The sequence below is a fragment of the Giraffa tippelskirchi genome, chromosome 8, assembly GCF_054371585.1.
Source record: "Giraffa tippelskirchi isolate mGirTip1 chromosome 8, T2T-mGirTip1v1.2.pri, whole genome shotgun sequence".
NCBI classification, from domain to species: domain Eukaryota; kingdom Metazoa; phylum Chordata; class Mammalia; order Artiodactyla; family Giraffidae; genus Giraffa; species Giraffa tippelskirchi.
Genome location: NC_137282.1, coordinates 106,283,818 through 106,311,628, shown reverse-complemented (window position 1 = coordinate 106,311,628; position 27,811 = coordinate 106,283,818). Strand labels below are relative to the sequence as shown.

The 27,811-nt window shown below is 41.1% G+C and overlaps 1 long non-coding RNA gene across 1 annotated transcript in view; it reads right to left on the bottom strand.

The window, feature by feature from the left end:
- Positions 1–21,461, bottom strand: part of LOC145516781 (uncharacterized) — a 164,833-nt gene extending 143,372 nt beyond the window's left edge. The window contains exon 1 of the long non-coding RNA XR_014061759.1: positions 21,349–21,461. This is a non-coding gene — a long non-coding RNA (uncharacterized LOC145516781). The remainder of the gene's footprint in view (positions 1–21,348) is intronic.
- Positions 21,462–27,811: the final 6,350 nt, after the last annotated feature.

The following is a 27,811-nucleotide window of genomic DNA, read 5'->3' as shown; positions in this document are numbered from 1 at the left end:
CCCCAAATTCACATGCTAAAACAAACTAATCCCAATGTGATTGTATTCGGAAGTGGGGGCTTGGGGAGGTGATCTCATGAGGGTAGAGCCCTCATGAATGGGACCACTCTTGTTTTTCAGTTGCTAAGTCGTGTCCACCTCTGTGACCCCATGACCTGCAGCATGTCAGGCTTCCCTGTCCTTCACTATCTCCCTGAGTTTGCTCCAACTCATATCTATTGAGTCGGTGATGCCATCCAACCATCTCATCCTCTGTTACCCCCTTCTCCTCTTGCCCTCAATATTTCTCAACATCAGGATGTTTTCCAAAGAATCAGTTCTTTGCATCAGGTGGCCAAATTATTGGAGCTTCAGCTTCAGCATCAATCCTTCCATTGAATATTCAGGGTTGATTTTCTTTATGATTGACTGGTTTGATCTCCTTGCTGTCCAAGGGACACGCAAGAGTCTTTGCCAGCACCACAGTTCGAAAGCACCAATTCTTCAGAGCTCAGCCTTCTTTATGGTCCAGCTCTCATATCTGTACATGACTACTGGAAATACCATAGCTTTGACTATATGAAATTTTGTCAGCAAAGTGATGGCTCTGCTTTTCATATGTTGCCTCAGTTTGTCATAGCATTTCTTCCAAGGAGCAAGCTCCTTTTAATTTCGTGCCTGCAGTCACCATCCACAGTGATTTTGGAGCCCAAGAAAATAAAATCTGCCAGTTTCCCCATCTATTTGCCATGAAGTGATGGGACTGCATGCCATGATCTTTGTTTTTTGAACGTTGAGTTTTAAGCCAGCTTTTTCACTTTACTCTTTCACCCTCATAAAGAGGCTCTTTTGTTCCTCTTCACTTTCTGTCATGAGAGTGCTATCATTTGTATATCTGAGGTTGTTGATATTTCTCCCAGCAATAGTGGAGTGGGTTGCCATTTCCTCCTCCAAGGGATTTTCCTGACCCAGGGATCAAACTTGTGTCTCTCCCATCTTCTGCATTGGCAGGTAGGTTACCACTAGCGCCACCTGGGAAGACTTGTGAATGGGACTAGTGCCTTATTAAAAAGACCTCAAAGTGCTCGATTGCCCTTTCTACCAGGTAAGGAAATAGCAAAAAGGCAGCCATCTATGAACCAGGAAATAGGCTCCAACCAGATACCAAATCTGCTGAAGCCTTGAATTTGAACTTCCATCCTCCATAACTGTGAGAAATGTTTAAGTCTATGATTTTGTTACATCAGTCTGCACAGAAAAAGACACATAGTAAGCCCTGATACTGCCTGACTACACTGCTGAAAAGCAAACTTTATAAACTTCCCATCCTTCTTAAAAACTCTAACTTTTCGCCCTCAGCACCTTGTAAGCTTGTAAGGATGTGAAAGTGGACTACAAAGAAAGCTGAGCACTGAAGAATTGATGCTTTTGAACTGTGGTGTTGGAGAAGACTCTTGAGAGTCCCTTGGACTGCAAGGAGATCCAACCGGTCCATCCTAAAGGAAATCAGTCCTGAATATTCATTGGAAGGACTGATGTTGAAGCTGAAACTCCAATACTTTGGCCACCTGATGAGAGGAACTGATTCATTTGAAAAGACCCTAATGTTGGGAAAGGTTGAAGGCAGGAGGAGAAGGGGACAACAGTGGATGAGATGGTTGGATGGCATCACCGACTCAATGGACATGAGTTTGAGTCAACGCCGGGAGCTGGTGATGGACAGGGAGGCCTGGCGTGCTGCAGTCCATGGGGTAGCAAACAGTCAGACGCGACTGAGCGACTGAACTGAACTGAACTGAACCTTGTTATCTCACACAAATCCTTGTCATATGTTGCCTAGTTTCCTTAAAGCTATTTATAGCTCAAGTTATATCCTCCTCTGACTCCTATTTCTTCTCCTAATTTCATAAATTAACTGTAGTATTTCAATTGGTGAGGCTTCTTTTAATTCCTCCCTCCATCATCCCCCATGTTAGGGATAATTTGAAGTGGTTAGAAAAAAAAATTATGCATCTGCCTAACATTCAATGAACATCTATATGCAAAACATTATGGAGCATCCAAAGCTGAATCAGAGTCAGATCCAGCTCTCACATAGTTTTAATCTATAGGAAAGAGAAAACATTAAAAAAAAATGTTATAAGAAAAAGACGGAAAAAATTGTTAGATGTTAGTAGTGAGTTTCAAGGAAAATGACATTTGATCTCCCCTGGGAGATCAAAAAGAGTTTCATGGAAGTCATTTTTGGATTGAAACTTAAAGTACTCTTTTTAATCTTATATGAAACAATATATTTTATTTTTCTGATGTCTTAGACCCAGCAAGTGGTTTTATACTGAATTTAGTGAAAGTTACATAGAACATTTTTTAAGAGGAGGAGGAAGAAAGGGAAATATTCATGAAATTCCAAAAAACAAAACCAAAATCTTAGATAACTTTTAGTATCTGTCCCACTCACACATTAATAAAGTTCATCTGAAAATTCTACATAAAAGGAGAAGATAAAGAAGAGCAGAGGCAAAAAAAAGAGCATATCAGCACAGAAAAAGTCACAGGGGAGAAGAAACCCACTGAGAATTTCCAGGATAGACTTTACTCTTCCTCCCAAATCAGGAGGATGCTCAGCTGGGACACTGGGGCTTAACTAGGTCGACCTCCCCAAAATATTATTGAGTATGCAGCACCCAAGGGAAAAGAAGGAAGTGAGCAGGCTGGGGGTGGGTATGAGAAGGAAACAAACTTAATAGAGGAGATAGTGAAGGAGGTAGATGCGTATGTAGAGACAGTGCTGAAGAGCACTTAAACTAGAAAAATGTCCCAAGTTTCATTGTTCTAAAAAAAAAATCAATTTCATTATTAGTTCTACCTAACATTGAACTTACTAAAAATTCCTCCTTTTTAAATTAATCTTGTGTGTGTATTTCATTAATATTTTGCTCTTGCTTAAGAGAGGCTCGTGATCTGCTTGACAGATGCCAGTGAGGCTTAGCATGGTTACACCCATGCCCAGAATGATGTCCAGAGTCTCAAATGGCTCCAGACACAAGCCAGACAAAGCTAGTACGTTCTAGGGGGATGGTTTGCCTATCAGTTCCTGTGCAAAAACTCAGGTCTAGGACCCCACGGCTGTTTATGTCCTGAGATTTCCCCCCATGGAAATCATTTCAGCATCTGACTGGGCTTCTCAGATAGAGGGTAGAGGACAGATCCAACTCAGATATGACCTCCTGCAGATCTAGGTCTGAAAAGACTGAAGGCATGCAAGTCCCCAGCACAGTGAAGGCCTCAGGACCCCTTGGGCCTCCATGCTTATAAAGTGCTGAATTTTGAGGAGAGGTGACACCAAGTCTCCAAGAAGTTGCTCTACCTCCACTGAGGCCACTAAGAAAATGATATCTGCTGAGGAAGAGACTTATTCCGGAGGAAACTCCTGCAAAAAAACACACCTGTCCTTGAGATACCATCTGAGGCTCCTGGGGTCCAAGACCCATCATAAAGTATGATGTGAAATCAAGCCCCACTGAAACACCATGAGGAAGCATGTTGGTTCCTATGGTACCCAGGCAGGGCATCTGGTTGGAGTGAGGAGTGGCTGGGCCTTCCCATGGGATTGAGGGTTGGCATTGGAACTGGAAGTTCAAGGATTTGTAAGTATTAATGCCCATTCCTGGCATGTTACTCATTGATAAAAAGTTGAGTAAAGGGGCTGGAGGGGACCTATCATCCAAGCCAACTGATGTCTTGATGCCACAATGGAATAATCAGGTAAAACAGGACACTGCAAACTCAAACACATAAGACATTACGATGGAGAGGAAGCTTGGGGACAGATGGCTCTGGAGGCAAGTCGAACTAGGGAGAAGATATCTGGATACTCACAGAAGCAGATCATTCACAGGGAAGCAGCAAGCACTAAGAAGGCTATCATTGAAGGCAGCGGTATCTGGGCCTGCCATCAGGCCTGCCATGTGCAATGAAATCTTGAGGTTTCCTGAGGGGAAGCCCAGCATTGTTGACTGGATGGTACATGATGGGAGGTTTCAGAGGGTTCAGACCAGGAGAATGCACATGGCTGCTTGCCACAGATTCATTCAAAGGCTTTTGCCCCAGGCCGTCTCAAACTGGAGGAGCTGTGTTGAAGCTAAGCTAAGGGGATGTCTAGGAGAGGCGAGATGTGGTGACTGTGACAGAGCTGACCATTAGTCCTGCTGGTGGGTCTAATTGGTTCTCTGAGGATCCACAAAGCACTGTGGCATCCTGGACTTTGAGACACGGAGAACATGGCCTAAAGCCCACACCATACTCCTGCTGAAGGTGCTCTCCAGATGGCAGAGGAGCCATCTTCTGCTCAGTAGGAAGCATCCTGGAGCTACTGAGTGCAGTTCGTCATCTCCCCACTGAGCCTCTCATCTTCTCATGTACCATCTGAGAGTTGGATCCCATGTTGACATTTAAACTGACATTTCCTTCCATGACACTAAGGATCATAGCAAACTCAAACTCAACCAGAGCTTATTGGTAGGGAATCGTTTTTGGAAAGTCATGTGGGTGAGACTCAGAGGGAAAATGGGAATGTTCACTGAAAGCCTGGGATCATGGTAATCATCTCTATGCTGGACCTTAGGACCGTCATGCTTATCCCAGGAAGACCGCTTTGAAATTTCTCTGCAAATTGCTGTTGAACTGTCTTGGCAGAAAATCTAAGGGGATTTTGGAAGCAGTCCCCTCAGTCAAAACCACTGAAGACCCCCAGGCATACTGTCTGGACAACTGATTTCAGAAAGACCTTGTCTGGAGGCAGGGTTGGGGACATTTGCCTTTCATTTCAGAGACTGTCATGCTTGCAAATCCAGGAAGGCATATCTGATCCCTGGCATGTTAGAGTTGAGGGCCATACCCCTAGGAGCAGAGAATGTGGTGTAGTCATACTATCAGAATATGGTTCTGTTTGCCCAGGTGCCCGGCCTTCACTAGGGGTCATCTAGTATCAAGGGAGAGGCCCTAAGGCAAATTCCAAGGTCCATGTGGATAACGCAGTATCCTGGAAGGAACGCTGGGTATAGACACTTGTCCCTGATTCTTCTTCTGTTGATTAAACACTCTTGCTATAACTTCAGGCAAACTATCTGCTCAGGAGTCACATAATCTGGGCAATTGGATCATAGGGGCCCAGACTTGGAGCTCATGGAAGATGGAATCACTTCATCTGAAGAAAAGGGCACATCTTCACATCCAAAAAGGACAAGTGGAGCCTCTGCGTCTGTCTGGGACCCAGGTCCCTTGCTCTGGTTTTGTTACTGAGCCATTCTAGTCTCTATCAGGCCTTCTGGTTTCTCTGGAGGGTCATCTTCCACTGCAGCATTTTGCATCCTTCAGGCTGCTGTGAATGTATTTTCATCAGGGGAAATCATACACTAGATTTGAGAGTTTGTAAGGAGATGCTGGAAACACAGGTTTGATCCCTGAGTTGGGAAGACCCCCTGGAGGAGGAAATGGCAACCCACTTTGGTATTCTTGCCTGGGAAAATCTCATGTTCAGAGGAGCCTGGCAGCCTACAGTCCATGGGGTTGCAAAGAGTCGGATATGACTAAGCCACTGAAAACACACGATGCACACACAAGAAGTTCTGCTGATGCTCGAGCTCCTCATGATGTAGTCTATCTGGGGTCTCTCCCAGGGTGTGGGAATCTCATCTGGACACTAGTGGAGAAGGGAGGGGAAAAGGACCCTGGGATCTGCCAGAGCCATTGCCCCTGTGAGAGATAGGTAGTTGCTTGCTTTGGGGGCACCAGGTTTGGCACAGTACTGTGGAGGAACAGTGGAGTAAGTTGGCAGGGCTGCCTGCAGAAGGAATCCATTTGTTTTCTACCCCAGGCTTATCCCAGGGGACACAGGGGAGCAGCAGGTGTGGGTGCTGGTGCCAGAACACATGGAGCTGGCTGCCGTTTGGTGTCCAGGGGAGAATTCCGGCCCTGGTTGGCTGGAACCGGGAGAGGTTTCAGGTCATTCCAAAGTCAAATGTGTTCAGACAGGTTTGCTTCTCTTTGACTTGCTGCTAGGGATGTTGTGGGTGTGAAAAGGGGTGGCAGTTTCAATTTGAGCCTCAGTGCAGTTTCTGCAGCTTGAGAACATACACATCATTCGGTCTGTCTTCGGAGCAGGTGTGGGCTTTGGTTAATAATCTGACTATGGAAAAAGTCTGGAAGACCTGTGGGTCACAGGAGATGAGAGAATTGTCAGAGTGTTGTGTGCTGGGAATCCTGGGAATTTATTGAGTCAGCAGAATTCTGACCAGGAGCCCTCTGACCAAAGCAGTGTGGGGCAATACCTTGCTCCCTTGGCATAATTTTCAGCCCCATTCTTCAGGTCCAGCTCTCACCTGGCCTGAGGAGTGCCTGCTGGGTATGGTCCCCACTCTCAGAGTCATAAAGCGGGAGGGACTGGGATTGACTGGCCAGTCCCCTTGTTCTCTCTGCCTGGAGAATTTGAAAACCAGATAGGGATGCCCAGATGAAGCCACCACTGTAAGGGAAGGCCACCACCTCCTGGGTGTTGACTCTTTTGTGATAGAATTCCTCCCTTTAGGTTACTGGACTGTGGTGGTTGAATGCCAGAGCCTGCAGTCACAGATGGGGACAGGCTCCCTGAACTCTGCTTTGAACACAGCGGGAACAGTTGCTGAGGCAGCGGCAGGGGCCCGCTGCTTACTGGGCATGTCCCTTCACATTGGCTGCCTGTCTGCCTTGCTCCTCTTAGTTTTTCTGTGTTCTGGAAGTGAGTCTTGCAGCTTCAGCATTCTCTGAGTGTGCTTCCTGCTGCCGGAGGAGAACCTTGCATGCTGAGGGCACACAATTCACAGGGGTTACCATGCTACGGTGCTATTCCTAGAGCTTGGAGGTCCAGAAGCCGTGCTCTCAAAGGCAACCCTCAGCCTTCAGGAGTTCAGTTTGTTCTTTAATCTGCACTGACACACAAAAGAAGTTTCCAAAGATAATCTCTGCCACCTAAACTGAAGCGAATTTCCAGGTGAAAACTGGGCTGACACCAGCGAGTTCCACATTTAGCCCCCGGAGGCAGCGTGGGAACAGGAAAGGGGAAGCAGGCTTTGGTCCAGGGCCCAGACAGCTGCCGAGCTGGGTGGCACCCTCCCCTCTTCCATCTCCCCACTGCAGCTCTTAACATTTTTTAATCACTGGAAGGACCATGTAAATGAAGTATATAAGAAATAGCTTGGAAATGCAAGTTGGGAAAATTTTTAGAAAACATTTAAACGATAGATTATAAATTTGGAAGGTTTTTTTTTTTTCATTTTTTTTTAATAGGGAGTGAGGAACTACTAAGATTTCTGAATATGGGAGTAACATGATTATGACTTGGCTTTAGAATGATTCAGTCTTCCATTATTGTTTAGAGGAAGAAGAGTCAATCCACTTCCAGATACAATACCAAACCAAGATGGCTTGGATGATAGATATTTATTAACTCATGTAAGAAGACGTCCCATAACTGTAAAGAGGGATTCAGTTGTTGTTTCACAAAGTAATGACAGTATTTGAAACCAAGAGACTGGCTGAGGATATCAACAAAGGACATAGAAAAACAGCAACAAAAAGAGACCAATATCAGAAATTTACAGAATGTCAGGAAGAAAACTGGAAATCAGAAGAACAAAAACTACATTTCTTATTATTTAATTTTTGCTACTTCTAGTTTAGTGTGAGATCTTGCCTCTACCCCCAAATAATTATTTTTAAATGAAAATAGCTCAATATGAATACACTGTCTCTTAGGAATAATACATTATTTCAGAAGACCAATTTAGCCAAGCATAAGAATAACTAAAAGAGTTCTTTCTCTATAGACAAGACCTCTGATACATTTCAAAATAATTTTATTTACTGTCACTTAAAGTAATTAGAACATTCATCCCTAGTGGCTACTGGTCACCTTAGGAACAGTTTCCACATTCATATAGGGAGCAACACTGAAACTATAAACTCAGCAACCCACAGAGCACTGTTTTCTCACTGGAAGTAGGAAGGGGGCTGTTTCTACAATTATCTGTAGCCAGGCAAGGTGCTCATCAAGATTTTCAGAATGCCCACATCAGGGGCACCTCTTCACGTGTATGGGTAGAGTGTTCTCCAAGACCTTTTGATAATTACTATGAGATTATATTTTGTACAGCAGAATAAAAGGATGCAGAGTTGAAACTGAAAAATGAAAAGACTATTCTTCACCTTTTCCTTTTGACTGAGCCTAGTTAACACATCACTACCGTCATTCTTCTGAGTACTCTGGCTGTGAGTGGCAACACTCAGCCAAGGTAGGTGTCACTCAGTGCTCTCCCACATAATTTTTTTTTCACCAATAGGCCAAAATGATATAGTCATAAGAAACAGGCATTTATGATACTGTGGGGAAACTATAGGGGATGTTGAAGCTTTGTAGATGATGAAGTTAACGCCAGGCAACCTGCCATTGCATAATGATTCTACTGCCGACACCTAAGGACTCAACTCCTTGCCCTTGGGGTGATGTGCTTTTTCCACAGAAAATAACAAAAATGTCTAACTTAAAATTAACAGTGCTACATTCTGTAAAATTGTATCAGACCTTTTAATTTAAAAAATATAATTTTTAGATTGAGCCCTCAGATACCACACATTTCTTGAGTGGATTTGAATGAATGAAAAAAGAAGCAAGCATTATAGAATTATAGATACAGCTATAAACACTTAATATATCATGGGCACACAGCATGTACCAATATGTTTATAGATAGCACATCATTTAAACCTTTGAGGAAGATATTTTACCATTATATTCTTTTCATAGATGAGAAAATGAATAGAAAAAGAGATTGAGAAATGGTTGTCATGAGTTTCAAATGAAAAGTAAGAAATACAATGCCGTCCATGATATTTGCATATCCCCAATGTATACATGTATACAATGTATACTGAGTGCTGAAGAACTGATGCTTTCAAACTGTCATGTTGTTGTGTCAGAGAAACTCTCAAGAGTCCCTTGGACAGCAAGGCGATCAAACCAGTCAATCCTAAAGAAAATCAATCCTGAATATTCATTGGAAGGATTGATGCTGAAGCTGAAGCTCCAATATTTTGGCCACCTGATGTGAAGAGCTGACTCATTGGAAAAGACCCTGATGCTAGAAAAGATTGAATGCAAAAGAAGGGGATGGTAAAGGAAAAATAGTTAGATTTCATCACTGACCCAAGGTATATGAAAGTTTGAGCAAACTCCCGGAGATAGTGAAGGACAGAAGAGCTTGGTGTGCTGCATGCAGTCCGTGGGGTCACAAAGAGCTGGACACAACTTAGAGACTGAACAACAACAACAAACAACAGTGCATACACATACTTATTTTGTCTTTTTCCCCTTTTTCTCCTCCCAGCTTCATCACACAAAACAGTTCAGAACCTGGATAGGCTGAGCAACAATCTTCAGGACTATAAACGAAAGCTGCTGTTAATTAGCAACTCAATTAGCAGATTTCCAGAAGACAATGTTCCATTCTCCTTTGGAACAAAGTGTTCATGGACATTTGCCTCTGAGCCGTAGCTGGTAAAGAGCTCCTGGTGGCTCTTCTTATCCTGTCTCCATAGTTTGCAGTTACAACATGCACACAATTCAGTGCATTAAGTAATTAGTTCTCAGCATCTTGTGAACTGAGGACCTATTTCCAGAATGATTTAGTACAGTTTCCTCTGAAATTCATGGTAACAGAGGAAATAATTAGGCTTAAAAGGGTTTTAGTTAAAATCTTGTGTCTCTGCTTATCTAAAATGACTGTGCTAATTAAGCATCTGACAAATTTTCTGGATATACTTCAACTCTGAGGATTTAGGTCTTCACCTCAGGTGTTCCCTTGGGGTCTGGCACAATGCTGGGAAACCCCCGAGGTGGGAGTAGCTCAGACTGGAATCCCTAGAGATATGTAGCTCATTTTGGACACAGGTTCTTCTTTCACATGGACATACATTCAAAGGCCTTTTTTTTTTTTTTTTTTTGGTTTTGCACTTTTTTTCTGTAATCATATTTAAGTCAATCTGCTTGAGGTTAAAAAAAATATTAGTCTAATCAGGGCTATATCAAGTGTGGTCTACAGATCAACTGGTGGTCTATGGATTGTTACTGGCCATTTCATGGAACAATAAGTATAGAACATGAAAGTAACATTTAGAAACTTTTAGAGCAATTTCTCAGATCAATTTATTTTATGTCCATTAAATTTTTAAAAAAAATTTTAAAATGGGTCTTATATTCTTACATCTTTTTTTCTGTTTTATTTTTATATGATTTATCTTCTAACAGTTGATTTTTTCTCCTTCTTAAGGATCATACTTCCTGCTTTATTACACACTGGGTAATGTTTTTATTGGATTGAGAATTGTGCAGATCTTCAGTGGTGAGTACTGAATATTGCTTTGTTCTCTTATACGGCTGTGAGCTTTTTCCCGGCATGCACTTGTGTTGCCAGCGGTCAGTTGGTCCTCTCGAGTATGTGTGTGGGCTCCCTCTAAGCAGTGAGCTCAGGTGAGGCAGGATTCATCCTGTTTCTTTCCTCTGAAGGGATCATACTCCTAATGGAACTTTTGCTTAGTTTGTGAAAACCATTGTTTCATATATTATTCTGGTTTCTTAGTCGTTTAAATTAGAGGAGCAAATCAGTCCCTTTGTCATTATGGCTAGAAATACCTGTACTAGGACTTCATCTCAACATCTTTACATCCAGCAATTCACTGGTAGGAATTTTACTCTATTTTTAGAAAAGTATCAATCAATAATGGAAGAGAAGTTAAAGAACCAAAATAAATGAAAAAGAACAACAAAAGAAACCAAACAATTCGATTAAGAAATGAACAAACAACTTGAAAAGAATTTCACCAAATAAGATTTACAAATGACCAACAAATGCATGAAAAGATACTCAAAATCACTAACCATTAGGGAAATACAAATCAAAACCACAATAAGATACCACCTTATACTCACTATAAATATTATTTTCAAAAAGAATGACAACAACAAGCTCCATAAAATAACAGACCTTGGGGAGAAAATGAAACTCTAGTCCATCACTAATGGAAATATAAAATGGTGCAGCCTCTGTAGCATATAGTATGGCAGTTCTTCAGAAGATTAAAAATAGAATTACCACATGACCTAGCAATTTCAAAAGAATATACACTCAAAAGAATTGAAAGCAGGGGTCCAAAAAGATATGTGTACACCATATTTATAGCAGTCTTATTCACAATAGACAAAAGCTGAAAGCAGCTCAAGTACTGGTAGGATGAATAGATTTTTTAATGTGATATATACATATAATATGGGCTTCCCTGGTAGCTCAGCTGGTAAATAATCCACCTGCAATGCAGGAGACCTTGGTTTGATTTCTCGGTTGGGAAGATCCCCTAGAGAAAGGATAGGCTACCCATTTCAGTATTCTTGCACTTCCCTGGTGGCTCAGATGGTAAAGAATTTGCCCACAATGCAGGAGACCTGTGTTTGATTCTTGGGTTGAAAATATGCACTGAAGGAGGGCATGGCAACCCACTCCAGTATTCTTGCCTGGAGAATCTCCATGGACAGAGGAGCCTGGCAGGCTGTAGCCCATGTGATCACAAAGAGTCAGACACAACTGAGAAAGTAAGCACGGCACAGTATAAACATATAATGGAATATTATTCAGCCCCCCAAAAGAAGACACTTCTGACATATTCTATAACATGAACAAACTTTGAAGACATTACAACTGAAATAAGCCAGACACCAAAGACAAATACTATGTGATCTCACTTACACCGGGTACATGGAATAGTCAAATTGATGGAGTCAAAAAGTAGAAGAGTGGCTGCTTGGGGCTGAGGGGAGATGAGAATGGGTAATTATTGTTCAATGGATATAGATTTTCAGACTGGGAAAACAAAAAAAAGATGTTTTGGAAATGGACACTGGTGATAGATGCCCAACAATGTGAATGTACTCAATGCCCCTGAACTGCACACTTACAAATGGCACAACAGTGAACTTTATGTGCATTTTACCACAAAGAATACTTAAAACAAAAAAGCAACTTCATCTTCACTCCAGTTAGCTTGAGAATCACTGAATTTTAGAGGCTGAAGGTAGAAAAAGGCCGAAGTGAGGAGAAGTTTGATGAACTTTTCTACCAGGGCTCAAGATGACAAGCAATAGCATTTCAGGCCACCCAGGTGCTTCCAACCAGGGAACCAGGAAGGTCTGAGTGAGTCAAATCTTACAGAACCTGCCATCATGGCTATTTTTGTATCATCTATTTTCCTTTTCAATCAGCAGTAAAATCTTTAACAAACATCTGTGTGGAAGGCTTCATGAATAGTGAGGAAAGCAGAATTGAAGAGGCTGTATTCTGTAGTACATCTTAGGGAGACATCTTGAAAAACTAAGGAGGTGATGGCTGCTCTAAAGAGGAAAAGCAATTAAGTTCCTGTAGTCTCAGGGAAGAAGAGGGACAATCGGCCTAGGACATATTATCATGATAAAAGAGAATTGTATTAAATAATATGCATAACATGATCCTATTCCTATATGTAAGAAAATATATATATATATTTCTATGTATATATGCATAGAAGAAAATCTCTGGAAGACTATAAGTGAAAATAACTTTATAGCAATATCATATGTATGTCCATATATTAATATATGTATATATTGGGCTTCTGGTAGCTCCATGGGAGAGCAGCCTGGTGAGCTATAGTCCATGGAGCCACAAAGAGTTGGTCGCAACTAAGCACATGTGCATATATGTATATAAATATATAGATATACATATATATATAGTCAGTTTGTAAACTAAAGTATATCTGTGGCAAACAACAAGAGCACCGTGATATAACATTGGTTATATCTGTGTGGTCAGATCATGGGTGGTTTGTACTTTTTCTGTGTTAAGTTTATCATCTGTTGTTCACAGTGGGTAGGCAAAACTTTTATAATCAGGGAAAGAAAGCAATTTTTATTTAAAAATTATGAAAGGATTGTTGGGAGATGTTATGTGGTTCAGGCTTGAGATACCTTTAATTGTTTTTGGAGATTTATCCATAAATTAGTCTGTTTCATTATCTCTCATTCCATTTTTGTTTTTAGCATTAAAGATCAGATGAGCAGCTTACACATTATAAGGTAACAATGCCTACCATTTTACATACTAGAAATGCATTTCATTCATTTAGGTCAGATAAGATTAGAGTAATTAAGGTCACTGGACTTTGCCATTTAACAAATCCTTAAATCCAATTCTAATCTCATTCATTAATGTCACAAATAAAGGGGTTAATTGCTAACATATAATGTTTCAGGCCCACTCTGACACAAATATTACAATATTATTAATAGATGCTATTAATGCCTTGCTTTCTAACTTTAGAGAAGGGCTGATGTATTCAGTACTTAAAGAGTTACAGAGTTACTGGTTCTGAAGAGGTTATCCATGGGGTAACTCATTATCGCGCTTGTACAAGCACGGAATGTTCTGTGACAGGAGAATGTCTAAAATGAAACAATCCAGTTAATCAAGATGGGGCATGCCTGTGGTGACTCTGCAGTATGAGCAGATGCTGTCAGCTCCTGAATTGTCACCATGAAGCCTCGTGGCTGAGGCAAGGTCCCAGCCCAGAACAGGTTGGCCGCTCATGTGGAGGATTCTGAGAGCCTGTTGCCACATCAGACTCATGCTCACTTGCTTCACTTCAGCTCTCACCCAGCTGGAAAGGACAATCTTGTTGTCTTATGAGTCTTCCACACCAAAGCTTTCACCACTTTAAAAAAGAGACAAACCAACAGATTTGAATCTTAATCTCTCTCTCTTTTTTCTTTTTCCATTTCTTACAAAGGTATAAAGGGGTGTGAAAATTCCTAAAGGTGTACTTGAGAGGTCAGCTGCCAACCAAATGTGCTATCTCAATGTTTGGAATCCTCTCAAACCATCAAAAATTATATCATTAATGTTTTTTAAAGACATGGGGATGTGTTTGCCTCCTGCTTATACTGTGAAAAGAGCAGCTTATGAATGTAACCCTGTGAATACGGCATATGATTACAATCTTGTAAACTAGTAAGATGTAAAAGATGAAAAGAAAAAAAAAAGACTCAATGTCAAGATTAGAAGGGGTGTTTAAAGGTCAATTTTCCTTTTTTTTTTTTTTTTAATTTTTCTGGCCTATTCACTTTCCTTTATTTTCTAAATGTTCTAGAATAGAAATATATTGCTTTCTGAAAAATTAAAAAAGACTCTCAACAACTGTAATTTTTAAGGTTGTTTCTAAACCAGTGAGAGGGTAGCTTCTATTTCCTGATATCAATTCAATAACAACAGATACTTTTCTATAAATCTCCATCTTGCCAGGTTACATTTTCCTCAAACTAAAATTTTACATGTACCCTCATCTTCTTTATCGCAAATTTAGAAAACTTATCTAGAAAGGGGAAAAGACATTGCCCAATCAGCTCTGCAGGTTCCCAAAGCTTCTACAGGAAGATTTAATAAGAGGCTGCCTTGGTCTAAGGGGTCACTTCCTTTTGGAAATGCTTTCTCTCTCCTTACTCTGACACCAGGACAGAAAATAATAATAATAATAAATAACAATTGGCATTCATACTGTACTCAGAGCTTTAAAAGTACTTTCACAAGTAATAAAAAAGAATGCAAAGAGAAACTCTCCAAAACTGTCTCATGCCCTACTGACAAACACACCTCCTTATCTAAGGACTTTCTAACTTGGGTTACAAGTGGTGGCAAAGGGGATCCCAGAGGCACAGGATAAGGGACATTGCCATGTCACAGAGCTGATTTGAGGCCAGGCACTGTTCTCATCACTTGATATACAGTATGTAGTCCTTATGACAACACTGGTGAGACTGGAAGGAAGGGATTGGCACAATGGTTAAAAAAATATATAACATAACTATTAAGAAGGATAGCATATGACAAAAACTGGTTAGAAGCTACAGGCCCAAGTGGGCAGAAGATTCAACTTCCGGTAGACCTTGAGCCTTATTATACCATCATTATAGTATATTATCATATGCTAAATGACACAACCATAGGCACCATGACAGTTTCAAGACCGACTCATAAAAGACCAAAAACATGGACAGTAGCCCAATTCCTAGAAACTCCCATCCCTCCTCCAAGATAGAATATTCTTCCCACTCATTAGCTCATGAAATCACCCTGCCTATAAAAACTAACCACTCTCACACTCTGAGCCTCTCACCTTCTGAGACAGCCCACACTCTGTCAATGGAGTGTATATCTGTCTAAATAAACTTGTTAAATAAACTTGCTTTCACTTTTTAGTAACTTACTCTTGAATTCTTTCCTGCTCAAAAGCAAGGACCCTCACTTGGCAGACCATACAAGAGACTCACCCAAGACCTGGGACATGACCATTCTCTCATTTCCCATTTTTCCTACAACACTGGGATGAAGGTATTATTGTCCATATCAGTATAATCCATAAGCCAACTTGAACCAATGGCTTGTTTTTGTAAATGAAGTTGTATTGGAATATAGCCATTCCCATTTGTTTTTTTGTCTGTGACTATTCTCCTACTATAATTGCAGAATTGAGTATTTACAACAGAGATCATTTTTCCTGCAAAGCCTAAAGTATTTATTATTCGGCCCTTCACAGAAAATGTTTGCCAACCCCTGATTTACATGATACCTATGAGAAAAAGGAGGCTTGGGGAAGTTCAATAATACCTCAGTGTCAGTCAGCTAATTACTTTCAGGCCCAAGACACAAACATGTATCTACCTTACTTTAAGCTCACGTTCTTTTTCATTTCTCCAAATTATAACTCAAAAAGTAAGACCTCAACTTTCAACAAAGTGTATCATATGTGTGGCACATTACAAGCCAAGAAAGATGAGACATGAAGAACTGCTTTTATTTTTAGGAGACATTATGAGACACATTAACTGTTGGATTCCTTAAACTCGCTCTTAAACTAAAGAGCATTCTACCATAAGCTATTATTGATTATTATTGATATAGTGTGTGTTAGTCACTCAGTTATGTCTGACTCTGCGACCCCATGGACTGCAGCCCATCAGGCTCCTCTGTCCATGGGATTTCCCAGGCAAGAATACTGGAGTGGGGTGCAGTTTCCTTCTCAGGGAATCTTCCCAACCCAGGGATCAAGCCCATGCCTCCTGCATTGTAGGCAGGCTCTTTACTGCCTGAGCCACCAGGGAAGCCCTCACATTAAAACATTCTAAAATATTTGATATGCATGATATGGTACCACCTCCATGACCTTGCTAGTTTCTTCCTAGCCTAGAGAGAGGGGGGTAAGGAAACATGTGCTTAAAATAAAAGCCTAACCTATTCATCATCTGTAGCATGGCTTTTGTTTTCAATGTCAGTTTCTCTTTCAAAATCTCTTTTGCTTAACTCCTTAACCACTCAATTAGCTGTGATACAGGGCCTTGAAGAGATATTTCATAGGTGCCTTATGCAAGAAACTGCTCTGGAAGAAATGCTGATTCTCACTGCTCACACCCCCTCACCCACTGGTGACATGAAGGTACAAGATGTCAAAGATGGAGACCAGAGCAGGGTGGCAGGCTAGCTCTTTTCACATCAGGGGCAGCAAAGGCAGCACGTTTCCAAGACGCCAGTCTTTCCTAGACAGAGTCCAGCAGTTTTGTGGGAGAAAAGTAGGGGGAACCTAGAGGATTCATTCTCGATATGGCCAGTGGTGAGGAGAATCTGGTTCCTTGGTTCTTCTTGTGAATCCCCAAGGAAAATGTCACGATCCTATTGAAAAGCAATTCCTCTACTGCTTACAAAAAGGCATGGAGATTCAACCATCTTCTGGAAGGAATCAGCAGAGGGAGAATGATATAGAGAGCATTTTAAAGTGACATCCTTACCATGGAAAGAGAGGGAGATTAAAACAATGTAGGGGAAGTTAAGAACGGTGAAAGATTTCAAACCTATGATTTTACACTAAATTGCCACTGAACTTGTCAAAAATCAGTTGACCATATATATATGTGGGTATACTTCCATGCTCTCTGTTCTGGCTATTTGTCAATCTTTAGACCAATAAAACAGAGCCTTGATTACTGTAGCTTTACATCAAAACTTGAAGTTAGATTTTATTAGTTCTCCAACTTTGATCTTTTTGTCAGAGTGGTTTTGACTATATTATATCCTTTGCATTTGTATGTAATTTTAGGATTAGCTTGCTGGCTGCATAGGTTTTGATTGAGATTGCATTGCATTCATAGATCAATTTGGAAAGAACTGTAAATGGAGTAGTTTATTTATGAATATATCTCTTCATTTACATAGGTGTTGATTTCTCTTAGCACAGTGTTATGGTTTTCAGTATACAGATCTTTCTCATCTTTTACAAATGTATCCCTAAACATTTTATTTTTTGATACTATTTGAGATTTTTATTTCTATTTCTGAACATCCCTTGCTAGTCTATAGAAACACAATAGAATGTTTTTATTGATCTTGCATCCTGCAAACTTTCTAAATTTACACGTTAGTTCTTATAGCTTTTTTGTAGATTATACATAATTTTGTACATAGTTGATCATGTTCTCTATGAATAATAATGGTTTTACTTACAGAATGGTGAACACAGAATTGTTGATGTCTTCCTGATCATTATTCCTATAGATTATTTTAAAAGTAGATTTTAGGGTAGAAAGAAGAAAAATGCAAGAATCAGGGAAATATTCAAGAAAAAAATTTAATAAAGAAGGAGAGAAAGACTAGAGCAAGGGAAGAATATGCAGATGGGGGCAGGATTTAGGTCAGTTCCATGGGAAATTCAAGCATTCTTCCAGCATTTGGAGGAATGTGATGTAGGTAAACAGTATTTGCAAATGTCCATAACTGGGCACCAGTGCCAACAAGCTGTAGAGAGAGATGCCCACAACCTGACCCATTTAGTGATCATGGATTTGTCTTTCCAATACACTCTTGTATCGTGATGGTGGAGACACCATTTTCAAACTTACAATAATAATTTATTTACCAGACAGTGAGATTGAAAATACACCTCACACCCTTAGTTACAATCTCTAAGTTGCTGAGACCTGACCCAACTTTTGGAAATTACTGAGAAGTAAAGGCCCATCTAGTCAAGGCTATGGTTTTTCCAGTCGTCATGTATGGATGTGAGAGTTGGACTATAAAGAAAGCTGAGCACCGAAGAATAGATGCTTTTGAACTGTGCTGTTGGAGAAGACTCTTGAGGGTCCCTTGGACTGCGAGGAGGTCCAACCAGTCCATCCTAAAGGAGATCAGTCCTAAGTGTTCATTGGAAGGACTGATGTTGAAGCTGAAACTCCAATACTTTGGCCACCTGATGCAAAGAGCTGACTCTTTGAAAAGACTCTGATGCTGGGAAAGATTGAGGGCAGGAGAAGGGGATGACAAAGGATGAGATGGTTGGATGGCATCACCGACTCAATGGACATGAGCTTGGGATACTCCGGGAGTTGATGATGGACTGGGAGGCCTGACGTGCTGCAGTCCATGGGGTCACAAATAGTCAGACACAAGTGAGCAACTGAACTGAAGTGAACTGACTGAAAAGCAAATATGGATCAATGTGACCCAAAAGGAAGTAAAAATATCCACACCTTGATCCAGCATGAACTTATTTCTTACCCAACACAGCTTAATTATTGATTTTTCTCAGTGTTTTATATGATAGTACCCCCACAAAAAGGGCTTCCCTTATAGCTCCATTGGTAAAAAAATCTACCTGCAATGCGGGAGACCCCAGTTTGGTTCCTGGGTCGGGAAGATCCCCTGGAGTAGGAAAGGCTACCCATTCCAGTGTTCTTGAGCTTCCCTTGTGGCTCAGCTGGTAAAGAATCCACCTTTAACGTAGATGACCTGGGTTTGATCCCTGGGTTGGAAAGATCTCCTGGAGAAGGAAAGGCTACCCACTACAGTATTCTGGCCTGGAGAATTTCATGGACAGTCCATGGGGTCACAGAGAGTCGGGCATGACTAAGTGAACAAAAAAATAGGTTGAGTTTAAGTTAAAATAATTCTTCTTGGAACTGAATCATCAATCAAAACACAGACAAAGTCTCATGCTCTTTGTGGGGATTTTGCTGTATGCATCTGTTTGTATTCTGACATGTGAATTCAAACATCATCAGTTCATGTTCATGTAGGCCAGTAAGCCTGGTGCCACAAAAGAGCACTCAACCAGAGTCAGAAGACTTGGCTTTAAGTTCATAAGACTCAAAAAATCGAAAACAAAAAAACCCATGGAACAAATACAGACAGGTGGACCTAAGCAGGGGGTAAGGACACTGGAGTCTTTGGAGTCAGAGAGAATGACAACAGAAGGGATCATGAGTACTTAGAAGTTTCATGTAAGTGAGATCTGAGAGGCAGAATGTGTGGGAGGGGTTTGGGCTCTTCAGTGAGAGAGATACAGGGTTCAGTTTTGGTTCTAACACTTCCTGGTGGTGTTAAACTATTTTTTTTTTTTTTAATAATAGTTCTCTTGACTTTGTTTCTCATTCTTTAAATTGGGATAATAATAATGCCTACTACATACAATTTTTGTGCAGCTTAAGTGATGTCACACAAATGTGCAAACATCTATAAATATGCCTGGGATATGAAGGTATAATCTGATAACATTACAGTGGAGGTCACTTCACACACTAAACAAATACTTATTGAGCACCTACTATGTGCTAACACTGTTCCAGGCACGTAGGTTACATTAGTGAACAAATCAGGAAAATCTCTGTCTTATAGTCTATTAGAGGTGATGAACCGTGGACATAATAAATCCATGCACATCAGGGGTGTGTAGCAGATGCTCCTGTCTGCAAGAAGGAAGCCCCCCACAGCAAAACAGATGAGGCAACCCCACATCCTATGAGCCACACAGATTAGGTTAAAAGATGAAGGATCCAGTCTACAGTTTCCTGATTACCACTGAGGTGTTGAACTCTGAGCAAGGGAAACAGTAACAGCGACATTGGATGGGGTTTTGCACAGCAAGTGCTGACACCAAGTTGCCACTGAGCCTTGTTTTCTTGGGGGCAGCAGATGTGTAGCTTTATGATTCACAACATCAAGAACCAAGGTGATGCTTTCCTGTCTCTCTGTTCTATTTTGATGTCCTCCTCCTGTAAACCATATCTGTGGAGGGCAGACCGCAGGCTCTAGGGAATTGCCCAGGGAAGCTAAGCTGCCATTGCTTTATTTCCCTTTCCCTGTGCACTCAGTTAAAATTACCCCACCCCCTGAAAAGCCAATTTCTGACTTTTTTTTTTTTTTGGCCAGTCCTTCAAAAAAAGAGACAAGTTTTGATACTGTTCATAAGATATTTCCATTGAAGAAAAGTGATAAAAAGTCAGAACAAAGTTTATCCTGAGATTCAAAAGAAATGAGGAAATATAATTCCCAGCTTAAAAACCAAGCTGTTCTTTTGAAATCTATTGGGAGAAAGGGTGGAGAACATTGATATTCTGCATCAGTGCCTTAGTACTTAAAAGGAATATATTGGGCTCTATACTTTAACTGCCAAATCTGACATTCACATCCATCTGGACATTTTTAAGAGGAACCTTGAGCCAGTCAGAATTGGCAGTTGGCTGTGTAATCGCACCTGCATATGGCTTAGGAGTTTTCAATGGGCAACAGTTAGAGCATGACAATATTGCTCGACATGCCTTCATTGAGAACCCACACTGAGGCATGTTAGCATGTGTGAATAAATACATTTTAAAGCTCTCTGTTAACAAGCTTTTGTTTTTTATTTCCTACAAATCAAATTAGTTGGGGACCCAGTTCATTTTGAGATTACTTGGAAACTGTTTTGGTGTTCTCAAAGTTCCTTTGTACCAAAGTTTTGCAAAGTTAAAAGGTAAGCCACAAACCTCCACAACCAGTGAAAGAAAAATGCATTAAACCAACAGCAAGTTAAATATGATAAACACCCACACAATAGGAGAGTATAAGTAAAGTTTGGGTCTCTAAGCACATGTCAACCTCCATGTGGGATTTAGCTCTGACTCACTGCCCACAAAGAGAAACTTTAATGCTTATATAACCCATCTAGGGAGCATGACTTCAGCAAGTCCAATTAACACAGCCAGGTCTCTCTTTTTACCATCCCTGTTAATGTACCTCTAACTGCACAGACCTCAGCACCATCTGGGAGTGAAGCTGTTGTAGGATGGGGGATACTCTTTAAGGTGATTTTCAGGGAACGGTCAAAGGTGATGGGAAAGGGAGCCTCCTTACTTGGGAGAGCCCAAATAAGGAATTATCTTCAACTACCTACCCTGCTTCCTTTGGCAGAGCTCAGTTTGGGAAAGGCAACGATATAGTCCACAAAAAGCACTTGGGATGGTCTGATTAAGGAGGGACCACTGACTCTGGCTACTCTGCTTCTTTAGAATCATGGTCACTGTGTGAGAATCCTTACAGAATGCCCATCATGCATGACCTCATCCCTATGCAGGAGATTCCATGATACAGCTTTTGGGGAATGATTTCATACCTTCCAAACACCAGCATGGAGGAGGACATCTAAAACATGGGAAATTAAAAATTGTATTTAAAATGTAGGGTGGGGGCCTTCAGGCAACTATGAACACACATGTGCAGGAATCTATGGCTTCTTCAGTTGTGCTGGGGATTTCCTCTTCCTCAGCTTCCCCCTCACCCACTCCTTTTTTGCTTTGTAACTTCCTATTCGTCCCCTGAATGGACCATCCATTTCTGACACAAAAGCCACTTTCACCCTTTTTGTGCAGAAAACTCTTGAAAAATCAGAGCTGCCTAACACAAAAGACTATAGTCACCACAAACATTATTTGAAAATAAAATCATGTTTCTTACTAAATTTGGTTCTTTGGGGTAGATAGAAAGCAGATATATATGAATTTATAGAATAAAACTCATGGCTGATTTGAACTGCAGAAATAAGTTAGGGAAAAAATTATTTTATTTTCTATTTCTTAGCCAGGAGTGAAATGGAGGATGGGGCAAGTGACAGGAGACAAGATTTTATAATCAACACAAATGTGACTTGAACACTCAAGTCTGGGAGGGCTGTGTCCTGGTGGGAAGGGTGGGGATAACATTTAGGAAAAGAGTTGTTCTCAACAGGATCACAAGTTTGGATTGTGTAGTAGTTTTCCTATGACTAATATTTGTTTCTGGTGACAAAGGCCAATTCTTAAATGGAAAGAATGGTGCTCATATTTAACGAAACATGGCTCAATTCAGCCACTTTAAGAACAATCATTGATTGACATGGACATGAATTTATATCTCACACAAATGGATAAGTCAGAATTCAGATAACAAAACCACTTTAAATGTTTCAAGTGGAAAAGGATTTAAAAGGAATTAAATGCTTACAAAATGGATAGAAGGGCTCTAGGCTGATTCCTGCATGAGTGATTTAGAGAACAACACTGCAGAACCTGCTCACTGGGGACATTATTCTCCATCATCATCAGCTACCCAGGAAATCAGGGAGCTTCTGTTTCAATTGCAGGCTCTCATTCTGCTGTACCTCTGGTCACCTTGTCTTTTGATACGTAGCACACTAGGGATAAACACCGGGACCCTAGAACTGCCTCTCCAGGAAAACCACGACTATATACCAACACAGAGTCAGACTCTGCTTCATGCATGCCTCCTAAATCATGCTCAGATACATTTACTTGAAGGAAGTCAGGTCATTTGAAGACATAAGATAGATGGAAAATAAAATATTTAGCTTCCTGGTTACTATATGGCATAAAGTGGTAGTTCTCAAACTTTGTCACATATTAGAACTCCCTGGGAAGATTTTAGGATCCAAATGCCCGGGCTACACCTCATAATGAGTCAATTTAAAACCTCTGGGACTTCATATGTTTTTTAATAAAACACATCACAGGCAATTGCAATGTGCAGCTAGCAATGAACCACAGGCACAAAGCACGGCTTCTCCAACTTTATGTGAATAATCTGGGTACTTTGTAAAAATGTAGAATCTGGTTCAGTCTGTCTGAGTTGGAGCCCAAGATTCTATATTTCTAATAAACTCTCAGGTGTTGCTAAGGCTGACACAGATGAAGCTTTGAGTAGCAGAGGGGTACTGTAGTAGTTCTCAAATTTTACTGTGCCTCAGAGTTACACTGGCTCTGGAAGGGTTGTTAAAGCATGGACAGCTAAGTCCCACTTCCAGAATTCTTGATTCAGTACATCTGTAGTAGCACCTGGGAATTGGAGTCTCTAATATATTCTTAGGTGATGCTGAAGCTGCCTGTTCTGCAGACACAACACCACTGATGCAAAGCAAGCTACAAGGGGGTTGGAGTGATGTTGAGCGAGCTGGTTGCTATATCTGCAACAGATGGCCACCATGTGGAGTTTCTAATGAACTCAAAGAGTTTATATTCCACTTGGATCTAACAGATAGAGAGGGACTCAGAGGAGAAAGTGAAATGCAATTACTTATGCCAAATCCAGTTACCTTTATCTATCTTCCTTCCATACATGGAATTGCTGCTGAGTTCACTGGGGAGACCTCACAGGAACATATAGCTGGGTGGCAGAAACAAGAAAAAGGAAAGAGAATATAAGTTTTCCATCTCAGTAAACAGAAAGGACTGTTTATCTCCATATTTTACTCTTTGGATAATCAAGGGAAAATATCTGAACATTAGATGGATGGCAGAGATAAACAGTCTGTGGCCCATGTGGTTCCCATGGGAAGAGATTTCAAGTGGCATCCTGCTTACTGCTAGTTCATTAGACACACTTCAGATGTCCGGTGTTGAGTCTTCACTGCAGTGCACTCTGTGGGAAATTTTTCTGAATGCATCATCAACCAACATCTTTTAAAAAGAGTTTTAACATGAGGCAAATAAAATTGGTGTAAGGCAATAACAGTCTTCAAACAACGTACTTTGTTGTAATTTACTATGTCAGATAAAGTTTCACTCAAAATTATGGTTCAGAAAGATGACTTATATCTTAGTAGGGCACTTCCGATCTCTACATTTTCACCTCTTCTACTCTACTTTCACAGGGTACTTGACTTCCAGAATGGAGGTCTAACCTCTAACTCACGGTTACTGCAAAAGCCAAATGCACCTGAGAACACTATGATAGTCTGAGGCTCCATGAGCTCCATTTATTGAGGAATTTAGATAGCTAAGCCCCTGAACTTAAAATGCAACAGCCATCACTAATAGAGGATGAAAGAACTCCCTGTGAGAAGAAAGTTTGATTAGTTATCTCTGACTCTTTTCTTGAGTTTCAATTCAAAATGTCCATAAAGTCATCCCCTAACTTGCCCCCAGTGGCTTCAAAGCATTTTCTCTCACTAGCAGAGTATCTATCAAAAGCACTGAAATGCAGGGCTTAGGAATGCAAAGGCATATATGACAGTGAGCTCTTTTTCACTCACAATACTTCTGACACCAAACAAGAGAGGGGAGGGGAGGGGTGTGTGTGTATGTGTGTGTATATCTGTGTGTGTGGGTCCCTCTTACCAACCAATTCTGATTCCAGATACCAGATGGGTGTCCACAAATTCAATTCAGTTTTGTCACTAACTTCTCAGAGTTAGCACAGTCCCCACAGGTTAAAGGCTGAGTCCCACAAGACTCCTGCCCCACCCTGCCGTCAGATGCCTGTCTCAAGTCCTAAGACTTCCATTCTTCTGACTGACTATGAATTGGGATTTTCCATGACCCCTTCTCCTCAGGTTTGATAATTTGCTAGAATGGCTCACAGGACTCAGGAACACACAACTTACATTTTTACTGGCTTATTATATAGGGTGCAACTCAGGAAGAACAAAATGGAAGAAATTTATAGGCAAAGCATTGGGTAGGGGAGGGAAGCTTTCAAGCTCTCCTCACGTATGCTACCCTCTAACATATGAATGTGTTCACAAGCTGGAAGCTCCCTGTATCTTTTATTTATTTACTTTTAATTGGAGGGTAATTGCTTTACAATGTTGTATTGTTTTCTGCCGTACAACGATATGAGTCAGTTTTAAGTATATCTATATCCTCTCCCTCTTGAACCTCCTTTCCACTCCCATCCCAGCCTTCTAAGTCATCACAGAAGCTCCTTGTGAGCTTATCATTTAGGGATTTTTAAGGAGGTTCCCTCACATAGACATAATTGATTAAATTATTGGCTTTTGACAGTTAACTTAATCTCCAGCTCCTTTCTCCTCCCTGTAGGTTAGGGAGTGGGGCTAAAACTTCCAAACTTCAGCTGAAAATTAAAGGCTTGGTCTTTCTGATAACCAGCTCCCATACTGAAACTAGGGGTCCACCAAGAGTTGTCTCTTTAGGGCAAAAAACATTCCTATCACCCTGATCACTTAGAAATTCAAAAAGTTTAAGGAATTCTGAATTAGGAACTGGGGATGAAGATCAAATGCCTTTCTATTATACCACATACAGGGTAAACAGTCCTTGAAAATTCTGTAACCAAGTTGTGGAGGCAGGATGTGGACATAATACTAGTATAATGAACAATTACAAAAAAAAAAAAAAAGTGCATCTTTACTGAGTACTACCCACTCACTACAGTGTTACAAGCATTTAGAGATGAGAGGATTCAGTACACAAGGGCTAGGATAGCCTGGATCAACCTAACCTTCCAAGTGAGTGTGGAGCTTATTGCACTTACTTGCCCCAGGCTGGCCACAGACACACATAAAAAAGAAAATTTGTGAAGCTCACTTTTTCCAATCTGAGGGACAGGGAGCAAAGGAGAGAGTGAAATCAGGAATGGAGCCCCAGGTGTGGATTTTATCATCTCCATTCTCATTCTATGCCCCAACCTTATGGAAAGGAGGGAGAAGACAGGAAATAGGGGGAAAGAAACTTCAAAAACCTGAGTGACATTGGGAGGTACTGGCCTGCCTTCCTAATCACAGTGAGGAGTAGCCTGTAACCCTCGACAGGAGCCCCAGCCTACGATTTGACACACAAATAAAACACAGAAATCATATGTGGGAGAAGGCAGCAAGGAGGAAAGATGATACAAGGGCATTTCAGCCTACCACACTTGGCACAGGATGTGAAGGAGCGAGAAGGCCTTATGTGGTTCATGAGGAGATGAGGAGGTTCTGAGAGAGCCTGCAGAGTGACAAAGGTGCAGGGAGGGATGGAAATTCAAGACGGAAGCAAGTGGACAGGACCTTGATTGTCGTAAGAATATTCCAGAGAGGCGTACAGAACTAGTCATACATCAGCAGGAACTGATCATATGGACAGACCATTCTGGCCACTCATCGCAAAGGCCAGGAAAATCCAGAGATTCACACACACACACATGATTAGTTAGGAAAATAATTTCAAGAAGTTCAGAGATAAATAATGGGTGCATTCTATGATTCTAAGAGAAAATGTTGTTGGGCATGTAGATAAGGGGGTTCATCCATATAAAAGTAACAACCAAAGCCATGCTGATGAATGAAATCTTTGAGGTGCAGTGTAATATGTGCCAGTCATATGGGAAAAAAGGAGGATGGCTGTCAAAGACAGAGGGGTGACCACGGTAGACTTTCACCTCTCCATTTTGTGGTAAAAAGTGAAGATCAATGGCAGGGACAGCAGTTTGGGACTTATAAAGATGTTATTGAAAGAGATTTCTAATGCTACTCAAAACCTGCTGCCAACTCAGTATTCACACATCAGATGTGGAAAGCTGTGTTATTGACACCATGTGGCAAAAAAAATTCAGTTAAAAAAACTTCTGAATTTTAACAGTGTATCAACAGTTAATGATTATTAAAATGAGGCAACAGAACAGTTTCAGAAGTAGACAAATGCACACACAGCAGGTAAGAAAAAAGGGAACATCATGAAAAAGTATGTGGTCAATGATGCTGAATGCTCAGTGAAGCCTGAATTAGAAGAACCCAGAATTTTAAAAATGGGGGTGGAGAAGGACAGCGAGAAGATGACATTTTTACTTGTATGTGATAAATGTGCAGTAAAAAAGAAAGAGGGTACATTTCAAAGGATTAAGAGAAGCAGCTTTGAGTCACCAGGCATTTAATATCTATGTCGGGGGATGTCTACTAAATTAGAAAGACCTGGTCCATATTCATAGACAAAGGGCAAAAAAGGAATTACAAGAAGAATAATGATGGATGAAAGAGAAAGAGGGTGATGTATGATGGAGTAAAGTCTTAGAAGAAGGAAGGGCTCAAAAAGGTAGGTAGGGCGTGCAGGACAGCATGACAGAATTTCAGACCATGAACTGTGGGCAAGGTAAGGCGTGCTCACTGCTTACAGTGCAGTTCCTCACCTTTGGCACTGGAAACACGCTGGGCTAGGTAACTCTATGTTGTGGGAAGCTGCTCTGTGCACGGCATTAGCAGCATCCCTGACCTCAACCCACTGGATGCTGATGGCACAACAAGTATGTGATACTCCAAGTGTGAGGATCAACGGGTTTCCAGATATTTCCAAATGTTTCCTGAAGGAGGCAGAGGCAAAATCACCCTGGGTTGAGAACCACTGGCTTCAAGACACCGGTGGGAGGCACTAAGGTGAGGAGACTGCTCCCGTATCAGAGGACCTTGACACTCTAAGAGGCGAAACCATCTGGGAAAAAGAAGAATGTGTGCACAGGACCCTGATATAAACCTGAGGCAGGGGTTATAAACAATAGAGAAGGGGCTAAATCCTATTAGAAAAACATCGCTCCCTCTTCATGCTAAATCACTTCAGTTGTGTCCGACTCTGCGACCCCATGGACTCCAGCCTGCC